Source organism: Mastigoproctus giganteus, chromosome 10 (assembly GCF_048544385.1).
Source record: "Mastigoproctus giganteus isolate SK-2022 chromosome 10, ASM4854438v1, whole genome shotgun sequence".
NCBI classification, from domain to species: Eukaryota; Metazoa; Arthropoda; class Arachnida; order Uropygi; family Thelyphonidae; genus Mastigoproctus; species Mastigoproctus giganteus.
The window spans coordinates 28698291-28722739 of NC_143584.1; the positions used below are offsets into that span (position 1 = coordinate 28698291).

The 24449-nt window shown below is 36.8% G+C and overlaps 1 protein-coding gene across 2 annotated transcripts in view; it reads left to right on the plus strand.

Annotated features, from left to right (window-relative positions):
* The window catches only part of LOC150078918 (ubiquitin-conjugating enzyme E2 variant 2-like), a 90766-nt gene that overhangs the window by 14053 nt on the left and 52264 nt on the right, over positions 1-24449 (plus strand). Inside the window, exon 1 of one of the 2 annotated variants that reach the window (XM_090382841.1) lies at positions 814-998. The exons of the other annotated variant lie outside the window; for it this stretch is intronic. The gene's annotated coding sequence lies outside the window, so the exon portion shown is untranslated. Of the gene's footprint in view, positions 1-813; positions 999-24449 lie in introns of those variants that run through there. 2 annotated transcript variants of the gene reach the window in all.

A 24449-nucleotide genomic window follows, 5' to 3' on the forward strand; every position in this document is an offset into this window, starting at 1 on the left:
CTTGCCACAGGCCTTGCAAGTGTCCTTTCGAGAAACGTGAAAATGTAAATTAAATTATAGTAAGAGATTCAGTCTCTCTTTGCCCACACCATTCACAATAAAGCACATACGTTTTTCTTAGGTTCAAGTCAGGGCTAAGGAACTTCCTGTTTGGATTATCTTTTTAAATGTAATGACTTTGAAATACTGGGAAAATATTAATGTGATCCTTAACTACCTACAGTTTAGTGCAAATGCATCATATTAGTACACAGCTAAACTCTGAATTAGCAAATGTTTGCAAGAGCATCATCGTTTAAGTTATATCTCATATTGTGAATACCATCACAACGAGTTGCCATGATATTGCACCACTTCGAGTAAGTAATGCTTCACCAAAGGAGAAGACTATTGTTACTTATTCTCAGCAGATACCACCACCCAGATGGCACCGTTTCAGGGCTATTGGCCCTTCTTCAGTGGGTGGGTCGGTACCCTAGTGATGTAATGATGGCAAAACGGTTATGAAGTATAATTCCACAATTTTTGTAAAGCTCTTGTCACCATTCCATCAGATACAACAAAAGTGTTGTATCCGATACAAAAAAGAATATAAAATTATCAGATTGCTTTCTCCTTTCCTCTTCTGTTAAGGACTCTATGCATCTTTTTTTACAACCACAATCTTAAGTTTTCAAACCGCTTACACTGAACTTGAGTTCCTTTTGAGTTCACATATGCCTGACCCGACCTGAATTGCAAAGTCTTCTGGCTACAGCTCTTTTTGACTCTTTCCTTTTACGTTTTCTAGGTCTGAAGGAAGTTTCCTGGCATGATTCTTCTACTTGGTTGGTCTCTTGATGTGCTCCATTTCTCAAGATTTCAACTTAAAATCCTCTGTTTATTGAGATTTCAACTTAAAAGACATTGCTACGTGAAATATGAAAAGACATCTTGCTACAACAATACACACTTGAAATGTAACCTTCATCATACAAGCTGTTTAGGAACAGAATGGTGTAAGTCAGACTTACTTCACTATGATTCTAAACTTTCTGCTCTTATTGTTAACTATTCAAAATAAGTGCTGACATCTCTTGGTTAGAACTGCAACTTTGACTTATTTTGCTATGAAACTAAACAGTGGACACCTAGAGAAGGCAGGAAATGTGAACAGCTCATATTTATAAAATTACTGATTTTGCTATGAAACTAAACAGTGGACACCTAGAGAATGCAGGAAATATGAACAGCTCATATTTATAAAATTACTGACTTACACCACTATGATTCTCAACACCCCATTACTGCCATTTAGAGTTCTTTTACCTTGACGTTCTTAATGCATGAAGAGTCAGAGATAATCAGATTAAGTTTATTTCTTTCTGTTGTTGCCTCTCTAACATGCTGCAGTAGAAAACAGCCATCCATTAGAGGCAGAAAATGTATACTGCTGTGGGAGTGACCAACCCTCAAGATACAGTCAATATCTGGATAATTAAAATCCCTCATAAGACATTCTGATTTATAGGCTCACTCTTTTTGTCATTCTTATCACAGTCATTTGACCAATAGCACAACTGACTGTCATTCTTGTTTTCTCAATGCTTATGCCACACCAAATTGGCTGAACTGGCTACTCACATCACCTGGGTGCACTGCTTGTGTTTTCTTAACCAGTAACCTAACCTCCTCCTATCCTGTCTGTCCCTCCTAGTACCAAAAGGAGATGGTAACTGGAAGTCGATAGTATTCTATCGACCTCCAGTTACCATCTCCTTCTGGCAATAGGTGGTCAATTTTACAACATGAACAGCAACATAACCCAATACAACACTACAAAATGTATGCTGCACTATATCAATTGGATTTATTATGAATGGTACTTTACATCTACACATGGAGGGTTTGTCCAGGTTGTTTTATATCTCAATAGATGCAGCGCAAGAATCACTTTCACCTCTCCTTATGGATGCTATTAGTCTGTTAGAGGTCTGCCTGGGCTGGGTTTGGGCCTGCTAGCACACATAATTGGGCTTGGGTTGGACTGAGTAGCACATATAACATTCAAGTTTGGGTATGGTTGGGCGATATTTGAGTTGAAATTTTATGAAACATTAAGTATTTCAGTCTTTCTTGAGCAATTTTTAATTCAAAGAAAAGTTTATTTGTATTAGCAGGTAACTCGTGATAGAGAAAACATAAACAGAAAGTTATCTGGCACTCTTTGTGTTGCAGTTGAGGACAATGCTTGGACTAGGAATACCCAATTAGTACAAGAGAAAGGGAAAGTCCCATATTATAAACAGACTATTCAATAGAGCTAAATAAAACATATGTTGAAATATGAACGAAATGGGGAACTGTTTTTGCAGTCAAATGCAATCGCATTAAACTGCCTTGGTCACAAAAAGAGAGTATCATAACGGAAACAAATTAGCATGATAATAAAGCATTCCTTTCCCCTTAGTTGCATTGAAGAAGTAGAGGTCAGATACATACAAGTAGGGATGAACTGCAGTTTATTGGCAATTGCAACAAGTCGCAAATTGTAGAGAATTTGTAAAGTGAGTTAACAACAGATGGTTATAAATGCTTTAAGAAATTTGGAAACAAACTGCTGTTTGTATTAAATACCACAAACTGATTTGCATAAGATTGGATGAATCGCAAGGTGTTCATAACCTGCTACTTTACACCCGCAGCAGTTCAATCTCATTGTTTCCCGACTCGTGTTATTTCAGAAGGAAATGTGGATGAAGAGAAATGTTATTTTTTTGTGTAGGTAACTTTTGTATATTTTAATGTTATAAAATATGATTTGGCAACATGAGAAAACATTGACTTTTAACTGCATTTGGCAACTTATTAGTGAGAGTTGGCAATTCTAACTTCTGGATTACTTGTGTTTCTGATTTCGCATTCACATGCTAACTGCAACAGGAATGTTGCAGTTAGCATGTGAACAATATTTATTTATTTATTAGGTTTGAGTTTTTAGTTGTTTTTTTCAAATATGGAAAAGAATGCACACTCCTCAAAATGAAAAGTGGTGAATATATTTTGACAGAAAAAAAATAATGCTTAAAGTGATGTATGGAAATTATTTCATGAAATACAAAATGTAACTACTGAATTGAAAATTTCTGTCGTTCAGTAAAATGCCACTTTCTTTTAAGTTACTCTGCCAAAAAAACCCGGAACTTTGCATTTAAGTCGTCATCCTTGTAAAATCAATACTGGCATAGAGAACTACTTACATCCACCTTCTTTACATGTACTAGAGAAAGTAAAGGATGAAGCTACTAAAACTTGTCTCGTTATGTTACAAAAGACATTAGACCCTTTGACATTGTGATTGGTTCTGGCTTCATAGAGTACTCTCAGTTTTTAATAAAAGTAGGGTCACTGCACGGAAATCTGAATGTTAGAGATTTCTTTCCATATCCTCCTGTAATTTCTCACAATGCACAAAAGGAAGCTGAAAAGCAGTGAAAAACACTCATCCCCAATATTCAGTCATTAATTGATCTATATCAGTGTAGTGCATCTACCAAGATGCGGACAGATGACTATAAACACATATCCTACGTGAAGCTGACATTGCAATGTATTGATGATAACTGGAAGCTGTGGAATAAAGGACTGTTCATTTGTGAATTTCATGATGATTGTAAAACTGCCACTAATATCGGAAAAGTGTTGAGTCGCAGGCTTGTGAAATTAGGTCTTCAGCCAGACATTCTTTCCAAGCTGACTTTTGTAACAGATCAAGGAGCTAACATTGTATGCACCCTTCAGTTGTGCACCAGACTAACAGTGGTGATATTCAAATTATTTAACAACCAGTACTCTAAGATAAAATTATGTATAGGGAATTCAAGTAATGAAAAATAAGAACAACAAACTGTAATGGCAAGAAAAAGAAACATTTTAATTATCATAAATAATATTGGAATAAATATAATTTTTAGACAACAACATTATTCCAGTAATTTTCAAATCATTGATTGGTTTTGGGAAATTGTTTTTGATGCCTTTTCTTTGACACGATTATTGCATGCTAGATGATGTCCTTGCCTGATCCATGATTTGAATAAGGAATTGCATCAAATTCTTCCAGCAATTTTCCCATTAAATTGATGGTCATTAGGTGACTTGTTTCCATAGTAAGAGAATTTTGTTTATTCTCAATAATATTATTCACAGTACTAAAGCCTCTTTCAGCTTCCGCAGCATTAACAGTGGTAACTTTTAAGATTCTTTTAGCCCTTAAAATACTGTCAGGCTCAGGCACATTATTATACATGGCATCTCTGCTATCAATGAAAGTCATTTACTGGAATATTGTATTTAATTAGTTGACTTAATTGTTGTAATTTATTTTCACCTTCAATCCATGGAGCTTCACAAACATGACCTGGCCAAGTTTTAGGGTTTAATAGGTTGAAATTATTATTATTATTAGCTATATGGTGCAAGGAAGCCTGATGCTTGTGCTGCACCAGCCAGAAAAAAATTCCCGAGTTTCCCAGAGAGAGAGAGAGTAGAAAGGAGTCACTAAGAAAGAGAATGATGATATCCAGCTCAGTTCCCTGGGTGTGCCAAGCCCATACTCACCAGATGCGAGCCCCTGGGGTTAATAGCTCAGAAGATCATTATACTTTTCATTTACATCATCAAACAGCAATCGCATTCTCATAAAATGTATTAGACGATCAAACAATTTTTCTCTGGGAATCGATGTTATTTTTTGCTTTACTTCAAATGATATATTATATTTCTTATTTTTCATAATATCTTTTGCTTCTTTTTCATGTGGTCCTTTATTTGATTTCATATATTCAATTGATTTTATTGTTTGATGAATTAATCTATCAGCTTTAATTAATGAAATATTTCTTTCTTGTAAATCTGTAGAGAGTATTGAAATCTCTACTAGGATTTCATAATCCTAGGCCAAATCTTTAAAAAAAAATTTCATTTTTGAAATGTTTCACAATTCCCACTTATGATTTTTATTAAAGTGAACATACAAAGTTTCATAGGACTTCCAAACAGCTTTTGCAGTTCTAGCACTGCAGGCTACCCATTGAGGTCCAAATATTCTCCCTATTTTCAGTACTTTAGTTCCAAACTCTTTAGAAATATCATTTAACTCTCTTTGATGCTTATTTGAAGTATGAAAATAAACAGTTTATCAAGAAAATGCTGAAAGTAGTTTACTTGTTTTACCTCTCTCATTGCATACGGTGAGAAATTTTGGCAGAAACTGCTGACTCTTTTCCTAACATCACACTGGCTCCATCTGCACAAAATCCAATAAGATTTTCACATAAATAATTTTCATTGAAACTATACTTCTCCAGAACTGATATCAAAGTTTGGTTAATTATTTCAATGTTGTTCCTTCTAACTCCAGAAGATCAACAAAAACAGTTAAACTATCTTCAGAGTTTTGAATTTCTGATTTTAAATAAACTATTAAGATGCTGTTATGTGAAATAGTTGAAGCTTCATCAATGATAACTGAAATTTTACTATGTTGACTTATCAGTTTTCCAAAAACTTTTTCTGATTTCAGTGGAGATGTGTTTGACGACAAGTGAGACCATAAATCTAGAGTGCAAAGATACTCCCAAATCAATGTTATTCTTTTTTTTTTGCAAAGCTATTAAATGTTCCATGTTAGTGAATGGTTTATTGCTTTTAATTATGGAATAAATGGTATTAAAGAAGATGTTTATAGTGCTGTTTAAATATTTTTCATTAGTCATGTCAATACTTTGAAATAATATTTTTTTTCGGATGTTTTGATTATATGTAATGCTTTTTTGTGTGAAGCTGACTCATGATGTTCTTTCAGTTTTTTTCTCGTTGATGATTGTATATTCTTTTTATTAGAACCGTGAGCTTTGACAGAACATGATTGCCACTCTGATGAAATATGTAAGTGTTTAGCACCGAAAGTGCTTAAAGATAAAGCCTTCGAGCACCACTGGCATCCCACATTCACATTGCTGGCAATAATAAGCCATTTGTACTTATTTTTGAAATAATCCAAATGCTTTTCATTCCAGAAATAAAAATTGTTTATTGCGTTTTGTACTAACTTCTGCTCAGAATGAGAAAATATTTCAGGCTGTATTGATTGTTGCACAGTTTTAGATGAATTTCCAAGTCGTAGTTCAATATCAACAGTATCATAGCTCTTGTTTGTTCCCTTTCTGTTGTACAACGTTTAGTAGAAATATTCAAAAATTTATCTAAACTGTTGCCTTTTCATTCTAAGCATTATGATTTAAACAATTTATTATAAATGCAATTTAAAAACACTACTCACAAAGTAAAACTCCACATGCGTTACTTATTGCTGTGAGTAAACTTTTGAGAATTAAGGATCACAAAGGCCCCGAGTGCCAAGCGATATTAGTGACCACAGCGCCTTTCCAGAGTGATTATCTAGTACGCTTAATTGTAAATACGTTTCTCCTGAGTTTCGAAAGTCCGATAACTCCTGAATATTATAATTAAATAGATATATTCAAATACTATAACCTAGAAAGGAAAGCCACCTTTCTTTAATCCCTCTTTTTATTTTTAGTTATTACTAACCCTTTTCTTCGCTTGGGTCACTAGGCGGCACCGCTCTTGCCTCCACGTGGCGGGGCTGGTAACCTGGGAGAAAAAGACAATCTCCTGGGGCCAAAAAGAGCATATCATGAGTAAATCAAACTCAGACTTATCTGGGCTGCCAGACGCAACCCAGATATCAAAAAAGAAAGACAGTTCCACAGCAGGAACGGCAAAGCGCCAAAAAACTGAGCCAGAGACATATCCAATTCCAACCTATCTAATCATCCATTCAACTGGTGAGAATGCAGTTGGCAAACTCTCTCCCTTTAGAATTCAAAAGGAATTGGAAAGTAAAGCAGGATCTCCGAAATCCGTAAAAAGACTCAGATCAGGAGATATTCTCATTGAGACATCTAATACCAAACATTCTGAGCGACTTCTGAAAACAAATTTCTTTGCAGGTCTCCCAGTAACTGTAACACCCCACAGATCACTAAACACCTCTAGAGGAGTGATCTCAAACTGGGACTTACTAGATGTAACTGAAGAAGAAATGCTAGAAGAACTGAAAGAACAAGGAGTTATTCATGTCAAGAGAATCTCCACGAGAAAAGATGGTAATCTGATCCCTACCCGCAATCTGATCTTGACCTTTAACACACCGAATCGTCCATCATCCATCAAGGCCGAATATCTGGTATGTAATGTCAGACCATATGTCCCAAACCCGCTGCGGTGTTTCCGATGTCAGAAGTATGGACATTCCCAAACAGCTTGCCGGGGAACCCCTACTTGCGCAAAGTGTGGTTCAATCGAACACGATTGCGAAAACTGTAATGCTCCTCAATCAGTATGTCCAAATTGCAAAAAAGATCATCCCGCTTATGCCAGAATATGCGAGCGCTGGAAAAGTGAGAAACTTATCCAGAAATATAAAACTGAGGATAATGTTTCTTACCAAGAAGCAAAAAGAATCATCTCACCACCAATTCATGCAGACAGACCTACGTATGCCCAAGCCACCAAAAAATTCCAATCAACCGGATCGCAAACTGAAATAACAGTACCTCCAAAACAGTCTTTCTCAAATTACGTAAAATCTTTGTACAGTGCAACTCAAACCCAAGCAGTCAATACACCAATTACCATACCACAAGAAAACATACACACTCCGGATGAAGGATTTAAAGAAAAACATATCCTAACTTCTAGTCACCAACAACAAATGGACACTAAAGAAAAATCAGCAGATGACCCTGTTCTTCAAATCTTTGTTGAAGAAGATATGGACACCGAAAGGCCTTCCTTCCCAAAAAAAGATAAAAACAAAAGTGAAAAACAGAAAACCTCAACAACCCGAAAACGCTCAGAAAGTCTAATAAGAGATAAACAATGAACAGAATAATACAATGGAACTGTCGTGGATTCCGCGCCAATATCGATGACCTATACGATCTTTCCTGTAAATACTCACCAATATGTATCTGCCTTCAAGAAACTTATTTAAAACCCCAAAATACACCAAAACTGTCTCATTATAACATTATTAGAAAAGACAGAACCAATCAGAATATCGCACATGGTGGCATAGCTATTTTAACAAACCCACATATTCCTACCAAACAGGTCTCACTGAACTCTCCCCTCGAGGCAATAGCAGTCCGTATAGCTGCTGACATCCATATGACAATCTGCTCCTTATACATTCCACCAAGCTATACCTTCCAGCAAAATGATCTCAACAATCTTATAGCTCAACTCCCAACACCTTTCCTCATTCTGGGAGACTTAAATGGTCATCACACTCTTTGGGGTAACAACAACATCGACCAAAGAGGAAAACTAATTGAACAGTGTCTAGACAATAACAACCTCCTTCTTCTAAATGACGGTTCACCTACATACGTTCACCTTCCTTCAGGAACAAGCACTGCAATAGATTTGTCTATCTGTTCTGCAACCTTATATCCTATTCTAAAGTGGACGGTAAACAACGATCCGCTACATAGCGATCATTTCCCCATAATAATTGAATTACTTAATAAGCCCCCTCATCATCCTACTAAAATTCCGCATTGGCTTACTGATAAAGCAGATTGGCAGTCCTATAAAAAATTAACCAAGCTTGATCCCGAAATAATCCAAAATTCCACAACTGACGAAGCAGTTGACTATGTCACCAAAATGATATTACATGCAGCAGAACAAACCGTACCGAAATCCTCATCAAAATTACCGATTCATCCAAAAACCTGGTGGAGTGATGAATGCCTTGTGGCTAAAAAAATGCAAAGCAAAGCTTGGAATTCTTTTCGCCGGAGTCCAACTACAACCAATCTCATTCAATATAAGCGTGCTAGAGCAAGAGCGAGATATGTTAGACGCTGCAATAAAAAGGCTGCTTGGATCCGCTTCACTTTGACTATTAATCAAGCAATGCCTACACATAAAATTTGGAAAGCAATCAGAAAAATGAGTGGCAAATATAAACCGATACCCCTACCCATCATGGAATGGAGAGGGCAGAATGTAAATGATCCTGCTGGAATTGCCAATATACTAGGTGAAACCTTTGCAAAAACATCAGCAATAGAAAGTTGTACACCGACCTTCAGAAGATTAAAAACAAGTTTAGAAAAACAAAAGTTAAACTTCTCTTCAAAAGGAGATGAACAATACAATTTACCTTTTACCATTCACGAATTACATAGAGCTTTGTCAACATCTAGACGCAGTGCTGTAGGACCAGATAACATTCACTATTCCATGATTCAGGAACTAAGTACCGAATCATTACAGTTACTTCTTCATCTATTCAACAGACTCTTCCTGGAAGATAAATTTCCTAATCAATGGCATCACGCTACGGTCCTTGCCTTCCCTAAACCAGGTAAAGACCCTACAAATCCCACTCATTATAGACCAATCGCCTTGACCAGTTGCATTTGCAAAATTCTCGAAAAGATGGTGAACCGCCGACTGATCTGGTACCTTGAAAATCTCAATCTGCTACATTCTGCACAATACAGTGTCCGACAAAACAGATCTACACTAGATATACTAGTCAGACTAGAGAATTCCATCCATAATGCATTCCTCAGATCGGAACACCATGTGTTAGTCTGCTTTGACATCAGTAAGGCCTATGATTCCACGTGGAAGTATGGAATACTCCGTGAATTACATCGTCATGGACTTCGAGGTCACCTCCTGATTTTCATACAGAATTTCCTATGCAAGCGTACATTCCAGGTTCGATTCAAAACCTCACTGTCCCAAGTATTTTCCCAAGAAGAAGGAGTTCCTCAAGGCTCTGTACTCAGTGCTTCACTTTTTATAATTGCAATAAACTCCATTGCCGGACAAATTCCAGACACTGTTGATAAAGCACTGTTTGTAGACGATCTTAGTATTTGGTGTCATGCTAAAAATATGAATACTATTGAGAGACAGTTGCAAGTGGCAATAAATAAGATCTGTTCATGGGCTCAGACTAATGGATTTCAACTTTGTCCAGAAAAAACATTTTGCATCCATTTTTGCCGCCAATGCAAACTCCATCCCAATCCGGAGCTACAACTGAATCGCCAACAAATAACAGTTCATCCCAGCATACGGTTCTTAGGAATCACTTTAGACCATAAACTCACTTTCGTTGAGCACATCAAAAGACTAAGAACATCATGTCAACAAAAACTAAATATCATCCGGGTTCTCTCTGCAACCAATTGGGGAGCTGATCGCCTTACTTTATTACGGTTATATAGAGCATTAATAAGATCGAAACTTGACTACGGAGCACCAGTCTATAGTTCAGCAAGATCTAGTGCCCTTCGCTGGCTTGATCCTATCCATCATAGTGGAATACGCGTTGCTTTAGGGGCATATCGCACGTCTCCAACACATAGCTTATATGCTGAAGCACACGAACCACCTCTCTCAATCAGGCGACAACAACTGATACTACGTTATGCCTATAAAATTAGATCTATGCCAGAACACCCGAACTGGCCTATACTTTTCACATCACAGCACAGTAGGTTATACCAAAACCGCCCTAATGCTAATCGTCCTTTGGGTATGAGAATAGAACACCTCTTAGAAGAACTAAATCTAACCTTAGACAATGTGGCACATAGCCTCCCATCCTCTCTTGCTCCTTGGAATATCATTCCACCCTCATGTGACTTACATCTGCACGAATGGAATAAATCTACTTTGCATAGAGAAAACTTCTCGCAACTATACCATGCAGTAGTGGACCAGTTTCCCAGCTTTTCCATAGTACATACTGATGGATCAAAGAATGATGTCCACATTGGAATCGCTGCAGTTTTTCCAAACATCACATTAGCTTATCAGTTATCACCTGAGTTCAGTATATTTTCCGCCGAACTAATAGCAATTCAGGTTGCACTGAATCATATCGAGTCCTTTAATATTAACAACAGTATAATTTTCACAGATTCTTTAAGTGCACTCCAAGCACTAAAAAAACACCATGAACATCACCCACCCAGTCGTGAAAAGAATAGTCAGCTCTTTACATAGCTTATCAGAACTTGGAAAAAACATACATTTCTGCTGGGTCCCAGGACATATTGGAATTCCTGGAAACGAACTAGCGGACAATGCTGCCAAATCAGCTCACCTACCACCCGAGAAAAAATGGAAAGTGCCTCATCAAGACTATCAACCAATAATCCAGGAAAAATGCATGTGCCAATGGCAGTTATCATGGGAAAATCAACCTAATAATAAACTTCGAAGTATCAAGCCAAACCTTGAGCGATGGCCTTCCAGCTTTAATTCAATCCGACATCAAGAGGTAATATTGGCTCGACTGCGAATAGGGCACACAAATATCACTCATGGTTATCTTTTAAGAGGAGAAATACCCCCTCAATGTCATCACTGTAATACACTGCTCTCAGTGAAACACATTCTGGTCGAATGCACAAAATATACAAGAGAACGCCAGATTCTTTGCACTTCAGCCACAACAAAAGATCTTACACTTACCTCACTTTTAAACAATGAAACAAATGTCTCAAGCATATATAACTTTCTGAAGATGATTAAAGTATATCACCTCCTTTAGTTAGGGAAAAAAAAATTATTTTCTGGTTTCTTTTTCCATTTTCTGTAATTGAGAAGAAATAGCATGCATAATTATCATATGTATGGCGCACTATGGTCATAGTTGCCGATGCGCCCAATAAATCCCGAAACAAACAAACAAACAAAACAAGGATCACAAACACAAGCTCAGTGGTGGATATTATCAGTCAGTACTTCAGACCGATAACACCCACTGTCTGTTTACCGAGAGAGCAACAGTACAAATGCCGTAACGGCAAACTAGTTTCATGGGTAAACTTTTCCCGTGGTTCTTGTGTGGGCGTTCTTTACTTTTGCCATAAGGGTTTCACACCTCACCAGAGTTACCAACCTTAGAAAGCAAACCTATGGGAACTGGCCTCAAAATTATATATTATGGTGTGATTAGCAGTGCTACAACACTCCCTCACCCAGTGCTGGCCAAAATCAACAGGGAAGTTTGTTTTTTCTTGGTGAGTAAACTTTTCAGACTCCACCCAACAACCGGTATGGAAGTTTTTAGACATATGAGCAACTGGTACGACCGTACCGGTGCGTACCGGCTGAATATCACCACTGCAGACTAAACTGCAGTTTGCATGATTAGTACCATTGAAACACCTTTGAAAAGGAATTCCTGGAAACAAACTTACCTCATGTGAACTTATTAACACTCAAGGTTAAAGATGTTGTGTCATATCTCAACAGCTGGTCTTGTACATCACTTGAAAACCACTGTTCATCAAGGGTGTGAGTAATGTTGATACAGAAGAATAAACATGTATGAATCATTTTATACTAATTATTAAGATATTGAAAACATTCTCATAGAATGCTGAGAAGAAGATAGAATGTCTTGCATTCAACATGAGACCGTACAGATGCTGCCGAACTTTCTTACACCATTCAAAGAATGCTTCATTGCAACTTGAAGCAGATATTTCCGCTTGCTTGTTCTGCCAATAAGATTTAATTTGCTAAATTGCTTGAATGTGTTGGTTTTGGACACTAATGAATTGGCTGAATTAAAAAATTGCACTCGTGCTTTTGAATGAAAAATTCAGGGCACATAAATTGAACAGTTGCTTTGTTCATGGCTAAATTTATGCCAGTAAAGATCGCTTTTAAGCTAAGAACAAGAAGAAACAAAAGGTGATGTGCGAAATTTAATAGAAAAGTTTTGATAGAAAGTTTTAATAGAAAAAATTCTTCCTGACATTTAGTCAGGAAGAATTCTGAATGATTGCCATTATGTTAAGAAATCTTTGCTAGGAAAGTGTGAACAACAGTGACCAACATATAAGAAAGAAGCCAAAGAAATTGGATTTCAGCCTGTTCGAAGATGCAACTGAAGAGTCAAAGTCAAGAAGATGAAATTGAGAAATATATGAATATTTATATAGATTATGTTGAACTTCATCACTTACTTGATTAGCAGAGAAACCATGGACACAGATTCAATTTTCTGTTAAGAATTGGCAAACATGTACTTTGTGCACGTGTTTGCCATCAGCACAAGCAGTGAAAGAAATTTTAGTGTGGCCAGCCTTGTTGTGCAGGAGTGTCAAATCTCTTTAAGTAGTGAAATTGTTGATTCTGTTTTGTTTTTACACAACAATATGGAACAAAATGCACCTGAAGGATATTCAGCTTGAAAGTAAGTTGAATGTGGTGAGTTGAGAATTTATTTAACCCTTCATTGATTCACCTGTAAATGATTGCAACTTCTTTTTTATTTTTAAATAATTTTTTACAGATGTTTGTAGTTTTCCTTCTCTAAAATGCTGTCATCTAAAAGTACTACAGAATACATTTATGTGAATTTAATAGTCTGTCCTATAAAGTATTTAAGGGCAAAGGCCTCATGCTACGAGGTAGAATGACTAACGTGTAGGTTAGTGCAAATGCATCATTTTAACATAGCTATCTACCAAAGTAGTTAAATTAATTAATTAAATTGGCATAGTTTTGGTTATATCTCCTATTGTGACTGCCTTCACAACGAGTTGCCATGGTATTGTACTACCTCGAATAAATAACACTTCACCAGTGGAGAGGACTATTATTTATTCTCAGCGGATACCACTACCCAGACGGCACAGTTTCAAAGCTTGTTGGCTTCTCTTCGGTGGGTGGGCAGAGATACCCTGGTGTTGCATAAATTAATTAATTAATTTAACTACTTTGGTAGATAGCTATGTTAAAATGATGCATTTGCACTAAAAGTAAAAAAAAAAAAAAAAAAGTAAAGTGCAGCCATTATCAACCCACTGCAGGATGGAAGCCTCCTCAACAATTCATGCTGAGGGAAATGGACCATAATCTGCCACGCTGGTCCAGTGCGGGTTGGCAGATCGACCGTATTTAGCAGTCAGGGGCTTGAACCCCGGTCTACTCAAAGAGCGTGTGCTACTGCACTCCCGCTCCTGACCACTCGGCTACGGAGGCCGTGCACTAACATTTGCACTAACCTACATGTTAGTCTGTCCTTTAACAGTAAGCTTTGTATATAATGATTACAGATAATTGATTTGGAACCCAACACCACAGTTTTCACATCACTGAACTGTATTTTTCATCAGTCTACTTCAGCCACGCACAATTGAAATTATTACTTCTAAGAACAAACATAAGGGAGAGCTAAAAATAACTTGATTAATCACATGATACAGCTGTGATGTAGGAAAAAATCCTAACAAAATTGGTGGTTTTGTATAGAAAGGTACACCACTTGATTGCCAAGTTTTGAGGTCTGAACGGGCTTGGTTGGCCTTATCTTTGTGTTTTAGCCCAACTTATCCAAGAGGTGCGGGTGTTGGATAAAATTCTAAAATTTCAGCCCATGCAGTTCAGTCTGTGTATCCTCTCCAAGCTAGCAGTTATTTTTAAATTGAATTTAAAAATAACACCTGATATTACAGTATGAACTATGCTATTTTAAGTTACATTACGTACCATGTGGTAAGTTATTATAAAATCATGTTTGTATTGTGATAAATTTATAAGTTATGGACTTAAGATAAAACACTTCTAATATTAGCTATGCTTTTACAGAATTACATAGAAGAATACTAAGCAGTATTTATATCATTCATATGTCAATACAAATAACAGTTGCAGCAGAATTCAACCTTGGTTTTTGTTAAAATGTTTCAAATGCCAAGTAAAGAAAAACTTCCAACTTTATCAGATAAACATAAACATCAACTGCACTAATAATTTTTAAGTAATAAAAAAACCAACTTAGCAGCTCTCAAAAAGTGATCCGATCTGATAATTTAATTTCAAGAATTTACATCCACCTCTTCTATTGGGGTTGGGGACATCTTAAAAATCTTAAACATCAATGTTAAACTGTGAAAACTGTCTATAAATTTGGAATTACATGTTGCTTCAAACTCTTTCACCGGTATCCAATTCTGATATATCCTCCCTCAGACTGCTGGCATGCTTTTACCCCTTTGATTTTGGGTCTTGTTGCTTTTGGCTTGAAGCAACATGTAATTCCAAATTTATAGACAGCTTTCACAGTTTAACATTGATGTTTAAAGTTTTTAAAATGTCCCGAACCCCGACAGATGAGGTAGATGTAAATTCCTGAAATTAGCATTAGTGTTAGTAGAGGCATATGATGCATGAAAGCAAACTTATGCAGCATCAGCCAAAAAAAAAAAAAAAAAACCTCCCAGTTCACCCCTCCGTTCATTCCAAATGCCTGTCAAGCTCAGCCTTAAATTTATTTAGGCTAACTTCCACAACAAAAGATGGAAGTCTGTTCCACCCATCAACTACCCGTTGGCTAAAGGCAAATTTCCGCACATTTATTCGACAACTGTCTTTCCTCAGTTTAACTCAGAGGTGGTAGATGACTTTCATCAACCGGTGAAATACCACCACTTTGCTTATTGGAGGCTTGAAGTGGTGAAACCCATGTTTAGTCTCTAGAGCAAAGTTTCCGGCATCCCCCTCCCTCCATACTTCTCCTTCAACCCATGCACGGTACTAAGTACTATAGGTTTTTTGATACCTTTCGTGTTTGGGGTTTTCATAAAAAAAAAAAAAAAAAAAAATCTGTGCACCCTCAGGTTCTTAATCTGAGCAGGAGGAAGAATCCCATCAGCTTTCAGCTTGCTCATCCAATTCAAGGCCTTATACACCTCAGTCAGATCACCTTGCAGGTGCCTACTCTCCAGGTGCTGCAATTTGCAGAACTTAAGTCTTTCTTGGTAAGAGCAGCACCCCTTTGTTCCCCTCACCAATCTTGTTGCCCTTCTTTGTACTTGTTCTAGCAACTCTACATCCTTCCTAAAATGAGGCCTCCAGATCTCATTTTAGGAAGGATGTAGAGTTGCTACTCTAGGTGGCCTGACCATTGCCTTGTATAACGGGATAATCACCTCCCTGTCCCTGCTGGCAAAATTCCTATATATCATTAACAAGACTCCATGACCTGTCCTGGCAGCCCCTCTACACTGCTCAGCGAACTTCATATTTGACTGCACAATTACGCCATGTTTTTTTTACTTTCCACTTCCCTGAGTGTAGTACCACACAGTTGGTACGTTTCTCTTTGGTTATTGCTCCCCATATGCAGTACTTTGCATTTGTCAATGTTAAACTTTAGTTGCCACTTTTCAGCCCATTTGCCCAACTTGTCTAGATCCAGTTGGAGTAGCATACTGTTTTTACTGTCGTTAACAACCTTGCCAACCTTTGTGTATCATCTGCAAACTTGGACATTAAACCTGATATACCTTCATCAATATCATTGATAAATATACAAAACAACAATGGGCCCAACACCCTGGGGAACTCCACTAATAACATTTGTCCAAGAAGAGCAGTGTCCATTGATTACCACTCTCTGTCGTCTCCCACTCAACCATCCCTTTATCCATTGTAGCAATTTACCCTTAATGCCATACCTCTCCAATTTGTATAGCAGTTTTCCATGTGGAACAGTATCAAAAGCTTTCCTGAAATCCAAATATATGATATCAAAATTATTTTTGGCATTCAGTTCTTTTGTGACCAGATCATAGTATCCAATCAAATTGGTCAGACAAGACCTACCTTTAACAAACCCATGCTGTGCCTTAACTATTACTGCAGTCTTGTCTAGATGATCCTGCAATGCTTCTTTAACCAGTGATTCCATTATTTTCCCCGGAACACAAGTTAAACTAACAGGTGTATCACCCCTGAGTCCAAGGAAGCTCTCATAATTATGGCTAAGGGTTTTCTGACTTCCTTTGCTGCCTCCTTTAATATAACTAGATAGATCCCATCCACCCCATGTGCCTTTTTTATGTTTAACTTCAACAATTTTTCTTCCACTTTTATTACAAAATCACTTAGCTCCCTGTTAGAGTTTGATAGACTTCTGGCACTCCCCTCATTGAATAACTCCTCATGTGTGAATGTAGATGCAAAATACTCATTGAGTTTATCAGCTACCTGAGCATGATCATCAATACTCAACCCATTATGTTAAGTGGTCCAATCTGATTCATCCCTTTCCTTCTAGAGTTATCACAAGTAAAGAACTCTTTGCTGTTTTTCTTTACATCCTTTGCCAAGGATTTCTCGTAATCTGCCTTCGCCTGCCTAACCTCCTTTGTGACTCGATTGCAGACTAGTTTATATCTGCCATAGGCTTCTGTGTCACCTGATACTTTATATGTATCCCATACATTTTTGTTCTCTGCCACAAGCCTCATTAGTTCATCTGACATCCATTTAGGCCTAAACCTTGAACAGTATTTTTTGTTAGAATGAAAAGCGTAGTAACCCCCAAAATTAAGTCCCCGAAGGCTTCCCATTTAGTATTCGTGTTGGTAACATCATCAGTTGATACCACTGTACAGAATTTAAAAACTGTCTGAGACCCCTATAGTCAAAAGCCCTTCCCTTTAGCCTTGATGGTAGTTACCACTTTAAGTAATTCCCATATTAGTACATTGTGATCACTGTCACCCAATGGATACTTTTGTGTTATTAGTATGTTAAATAAAGTTTCATTATTATTATGATATTATAATGCAACAGTGTGTTGTTATATTGGGTTTTAGGTATCTTTCTGAAATTTTTTGCAGGATGGACTGATAGCACCAAAATGTATTTGACCTGTAGTGGTTGCGCTATAGCTGAGAGGAACTCTCAGAAGTTCCCTCAGCTCAGCTGAGGGAACTTAAGTGAACACTATTATTTTTAACCTTGAACCAAAAATTTTTGGTTTAAGGTTGACTGCAACTTTCCTACCATTTCTAAATATAGACATTATTTTACTGAGACCAATTTTTAAAGTAAATTAATTGCTTGAGATCACCTGGCAAGTGTAGCATGACCATTTGCAACCTTTTTCTTTAATGGTCATAGTATATATCCCCCATTAGGTATTCCACAAAAAATTTAAAAGAAATAAAAATATATTTCTGTATATGTACATATGTATGCTTGTGTATGTTTTTATGTTATATATCTTCTGTGTATGCTTGTTTTTTTTTTTTTTTTTTTTTATAAATGTACAATATATAGTACATCTGATCTTACAATGTAAGATCCCTTATCGGTGAAGAGAGGATATTAGAGTGGAAAAGGAATTAGAAAATGTGAATTGGAATATTATCGGCTTCACTGATACAAGAATAAGTAATGAATCACTTATAAGTTTATCAAGTGGAAATCTGCTGTACACCAATGGAAACAGTGAAAAGAGTGAAAGTGGAATTAGCTTTTTAGTCCATAAAGATATAAAAAACAACATTTTGGAATTCAAAAGTATATCATGAAGGGTGTCAAGATTAGTTGTTTGGATTTCTAAGATTTACAAACTAAAGATTATAATGATATATGCACCAACATTGAGCCATGATGATGAAGAGGTTGAAGAAATGTACACTGAAATTGAGAGACTTCTAGATGAACAGAAAACTCACTACACTATCACTATGGGGGACTCCAGTGCTAAGGTTGGAAAGAGACAAAACAGCACAGAAAGGGAAACTATAGGAAATTCTGGAATTGGTGAAAGAAATGAAAGAGGTGAAAGACTTGTGGAATTTGCAGAATCTTGAGAAATATCAGTAATGAACACTTTTTTTTTTTCCCCCAAGAAAAGGGTGAACAGAAAGTGGACATGGAAAAGCCCAAATGGATTAAAAACTAATGAAATCGACTTCATCCTCTCTAACAGAAGATATATTGTGAACAATGTTACTATCCTGAACAAGGTAAAAGTTGGAAGTGATCACAGAATGGTAAGATGCACATGATATAAATGTAAGAAAAGAAAGGAATAATCTGACTTGAGTAAATAATACGAAGGTATTTGAGATAACAAAAGAGGAGAAAAAGTAGTATGTACTGGAACTTAAGAACAAGGTTGAGCTTCTGCAGACCTTTCAGGACCAAGATATTGACAAGGAATACAATTTTTTGAAAGTGATAAAGCCCAAGAAACCTATAGGTAAAAAGAAATCCAAAGAATTAAAAATTAGTCAAGAAATACTTGTCATGATGAATCAAATGACAAATGAAGAGCAAGATAAACACTGACAAGAACAAAATTGAGTATACTAACTTATGCAAAGCCATTAGAAAGAGACTCGGAGAGGATATTATTATTATTAGCTACATGGTGCAAGAAAGCTTGAGGCTTGTGCTGCACCAGCCAAAAAAAAAGAATTCCTGAGAGAGAGAGAGAGAGAGAGAGAGAGCACGCGTGTTAAAAGTAGAAGGGAATCACTAAGAAAGAGAAGAATAATGATATCCAGCTTAGGACCCTGGGTGTGCCAAGCCCTTACTCACCAGATGTGAGCCTCTGGGTTTTATATAAGAAGATTTAACACAAGGAAAGTAAAACAAGCATTAAGGGAGAAAACAAAGGACTTAAATCAGCAGTAATACAGAAACTGAATCTGAAGAATAGTGATGATGTACTTATAAATAGCAGAGAAAGCATAATTCAAATAGCAGAAGACTATTATAAAATATTTATAAGGAGCAAGGGAATGGCGCCAGCAGTGGGGAAGATTGAGCACAAATTTTCAACACATACAACATATCCGATATCCTTCCTGATGACATAGAACATGTAATGAATCAAAAAGCCCTGGGTGAAGATGAAGTTACTGTAGAGTTATTAAAATTGAGAGGAAGATTCATGACACAGGAACTGGCAAGACTCTTCACAAAATCCCTAAAGAGTGGAATAATGCAATCATAATTTTGCTGCATAAGAAAGGAGACAAATTAGAAATTATAGACCAATTAACTTGTTGGTCCAATAACATCTACAAGTTATTCATAACGGTCATTAGAAAGAATAGAACAGATTAGAAAGAATACTTGATGAGAATCAACCGAAAGAGCAAGCTGTCTTTAGGACAGGATTCTCAACTATGGATCACCTTCACATAATATCACAGCTAATAGAGAAAGCAAATGAATATAAAACATTATGCCTGGCATTTGTGGATTATGAAAAGGCATTTAACTCCATAAAGCATAAGGCAATGTTTTGGGCACTGGAAAGACAAGGCATAAATACCCCATACATTATTATTTTGAAGAAAATATATGAGGATTCTACTCCTTTATTAGACTACACAAAGACAGTAGCAAACTTAAAATTCAGAAAGGAGTTAGCATTAGTAGGGGCATATGATGCAAGAAAAGAAGCTTATACAGCATCAGCAAAAAAAAAGAAAAAAAAAAACCTTCCTATTTCACCCATCCATTCGCTCCAAATGTTTGTCTAGTTCTGTCTTGAGTTTATTTAACCTGTTAACTTCTAAAATGACAGATGGAAGTTTGTTCCAACAACCAACCATCCGTGTCTAAAGGCAAATTTCTGCACATCTATTCTACAACTGTCTTTCCTCAATTTGAATTTGTCCCCTCAGGACATTAATTAATCTGGGCAAGAGGAAGAATCCCATCACCATTGAGCTTGCTCAAACCATTCCAGACCTTATATACCTCAATCCAATCACCTCACAGGTGCCTAGTCTCCAGACACTGTAATTTGCAAAACTTAAGCCTTTCTTTGTAAGAGCAACTGTTTGTTCTTTTCACTAATCTTTCTCTGCCTTTCTCTGTATTCATTCCAGCAGCTCTACATTCTTCCTAAAATGAGGCCTCCAGACCTGTATACAGTACAAGGGGATAATCACTTCCTTATCCCTGCTAGAAAAATTCCTGTATATCATTGACAACACACCATAAACTACTCTTGCAGACTGTCTGCACTACTCAGAAAACTTCATATCTGGCTGTACAATTACTCCGAAGTCCTTTTCATTCTCTACCACCCTGAGTGTAGTACCTACCACAGAGTTGCTGCTTTACTCTGGCGTTACTGCTACCCATATGCAGTACTTTTCTAGAGTACTGCCATTAGTGTCATTAACAACCCTGCAAACTTAGACATTAAGCCTGATATACTTTCATCAGTATCATTAATAAATACAGAAAACAACAATGGACCCAACACTGAACCTGTTGGACTTCACTAATGACATTAGTCCATGAAGAGCAGTGTCCATTGATTACAATTCTCTGTCTTCTCCCACTCAACCAACCCTTTATCCATAGCAGCAATTTGCCCAGTGTCACACTGCTCCAATTTGTACAGCAGCTTTCCATGTGCAATAGTATCAAAGCCTTCCTAATATCAGGCTTAATGTCTAAGTTTGCAGACGATACGAAGGTTGGCAGGTTTGTTAATGACAGTACTCTAGAAAAGTACTGCATATGGGTAGCAGTAACCCCAGAGTAGTATCAACTCTGTGGTACTACACTCAGGGTGGTATGGAATGAAAAGGACCTGGGGGTAATTGTATACGATATTAAAATTATTCTTTGCATCCAGTTCCATCCCTTGCTACATCCCCTGAATTCAAGGAAGCTCTCATAATTATGGCTAAAGGTTTGCTTCCTTCCCTTGCTGCCTCCTTTAATATAACTGGATAGTTCCCATCCACCCCAGGTGCCTTAACTTCAACAGTTTCTGCTCTACTTTGCTCTCAGTCATTACAAAATCATTTAGCTCACTGCCAGAGTTTAATACACCTTTGGCATTCCACTCCCTCCTCAAATGTAAATGCAGAATACTCATTCAGTTTGCTAAGTACCTGAACAGGATCACCAACGACTGAACCATCGATATCAAGTGGATGAATCTGATTCATCCCCTTCAAGAGTTTACATAAGTAAATAACTTTTTCTTTGCATCCTTTCCCAAAGATTTCTCATAATCTGCCTTTACCTGCCTAATGTCCTTTGTGACTTGATTACACACCAGCTTATTATTTATATATATATATGTTTCCCATTTAGAATATGCTATTGCTAACATTGTTAGTTTGTCCCATATAGAGTTTATCAACTGTCTCAGATCACCGTAATCACCTTTACAAAATCAAAAACCCTTCCCTTTACCCCTGATGGTAGTTACTTCTTTGAGTAAATTCCACATCAGCACATTGTGATCACTGTCCCCTAGTGGTTCCTTTATCTGCAGATTCTTAATGCATGCAGAATCACTACTGATAATCAGATCAAGAGTATTACTCCCTCTAGTTGCCTCCCGAACATGCTGCTGTAGAAAACAATCATCCAATAAATCCACAAAAGCCTTGCTAGTGTGAGAGTGACCAACCCATAAGTTTTAGTCAATATCTGGAAAATTAAAAACCCCCATTATAAGACAATCTGATTTTCTGGCCCACTCTGTTTCTCTGTACAGTTGTTCATTATACTCATCCGAGTCATTAGCCCTATAACACACCCCTATTCTTAGTTTTTCTCTCCAAGTGCTTATGTCACACCAAACTGACTCAACATTGCACTGTCCATCTCTTATCAACTGGATGCACTTCCTTAGATTTTATGTGTTTCTTAACTAACAGCATAACCCTTCCTGCCTTGTCTATCCTTTCTGTACACATTGTACTCCCCAAATTCCAATTCTGCATTCCTTATATCTCTGTGACACCACGTCGCTGATATCCCAACAATGTCTGCCTTTGATGTTTTGACCAACACCTCAAATTCATCAAATTGTTTGACATGGAGTTTAAAAAGGAGACACAATATCTCCAAAGTTGTTTACTGCTGCCCTTGAGGAAGCTTTAGAAGATTAGACTGGTCGCAGAAAGGAGTCAGTGTGAATGTAGAGTACCTGGACCATTTACAATTTGCAGATGACATTGTGATCATAAGCTAATCCCGAAGAATTAGAGGGAAACCTTAATCAGTTATGCAGAGTTAGTGTTTTGGACTAAAGATGGATCTGGCTAAAACAAAAGTAATGAACAAGTATGCCACAGAAAGGAATATATTATGATTTGAAGGAGTAGAAATTGAAAAGATAGATTCGTATACTTACCTGGGATAAGTTATTAGCTGTAATAATGATAAATGGCTAGAAGTCGAGGGAAGAATAAATTTTGGATGGATAGTATCAGGAAATATAGTCACATACTGAGGAGCAATATCCCAATTTGTCTGAAACGTAAAATAATGAACCAATGTATACTCTCCACCACGACTGTGAAACTTCTCCACCATGAATGTGGAAGTGAAACTTGGATACTCACCGTGGAAGAGAAGCTGAAAAATATACAGCAAAGAATGAATGAATTATATTTGGAATCAGTGTGTTGGATAAGAAGAGAAACACGTAGATTAGGCAGCAAGCACAAGTAAAAGACATTCTTATCAAAACTAAAGAACTGAAATGGACTTTGGCACGACACACAGCTAAAAGATGTGATGACAGATGGACTAAGAAAATAACAGAATGGTACCTGAGAGGGGCTAAAAGAAAACCTGGAAGACAACAATGGAGATGGACAGATGAAATTCAAGAGTTTGTTCGTAGTAAATGGATGCCAAAACACAAAACAGAAGGAACTGGAAAGTTGCTGGGGAAACCTTCATCCTACAGTGGATTGAAAATGGCTGATAATGATGATACAGCATACATACAAAATTTTGAATTTTACATCTCATTAAGCATGCAAAATTTGAAAATGGAAGTGACTTGTAGTATCTTATGATTAAAATATATATTATATATACAATCGAAGCTCTATATAATGACTTCCCAGGGGAATGCGAAAAACGATTATCTCGATCATTCATAAAATCAGGAACAAAAAAAGTAAAAGCTTAAACATTTAATGTAATTCCACTAATACAATATTGTATAATCTTATTTACAATATGTACTACAGTATTAAATAAGAAAATTATGATTATAAATTTTGCATTGATTGTAGAGTGCAGTGAGATTACGATTAAATTGTAAATTTCACTGCATAGGCTACATACCTATCAAGATCTAACAAGAAAATTGTTTCATACTTTAAAATTCTCCATCAAAACACACTGTTTCAATGGTAGAGCATGTTTTAAAAGAGAATTATTCACTTCTACAGTTAGGCTGCACTCAAAAAAATTGATCTACAAGTTGTAATCCTTATGAGCATCTTTCACTGAAACTTCTTGTTCAACCACAGTAGGTTTTTCATCACTACAAATTTCAGAAGACTCCATTACATCTGCAATGAGTTCCTCTTTGTTTGTGCATATCCTGAATCATTCAATGTCTGCATCAACTTCTGTGTAATGTTTGAAGCTTAAATTTTTCTGTAAGGTTTGGTGATTATTGTTATTAGCTGTATGGTGCAAGGAAGCCTGAGGCTTATGCTGCACAGGCCAAAAGAAAATTTCAGCTCGGGATCCTAGGTGTGCCAAGCCCATACACACCAGATGTGAGCCCCTGG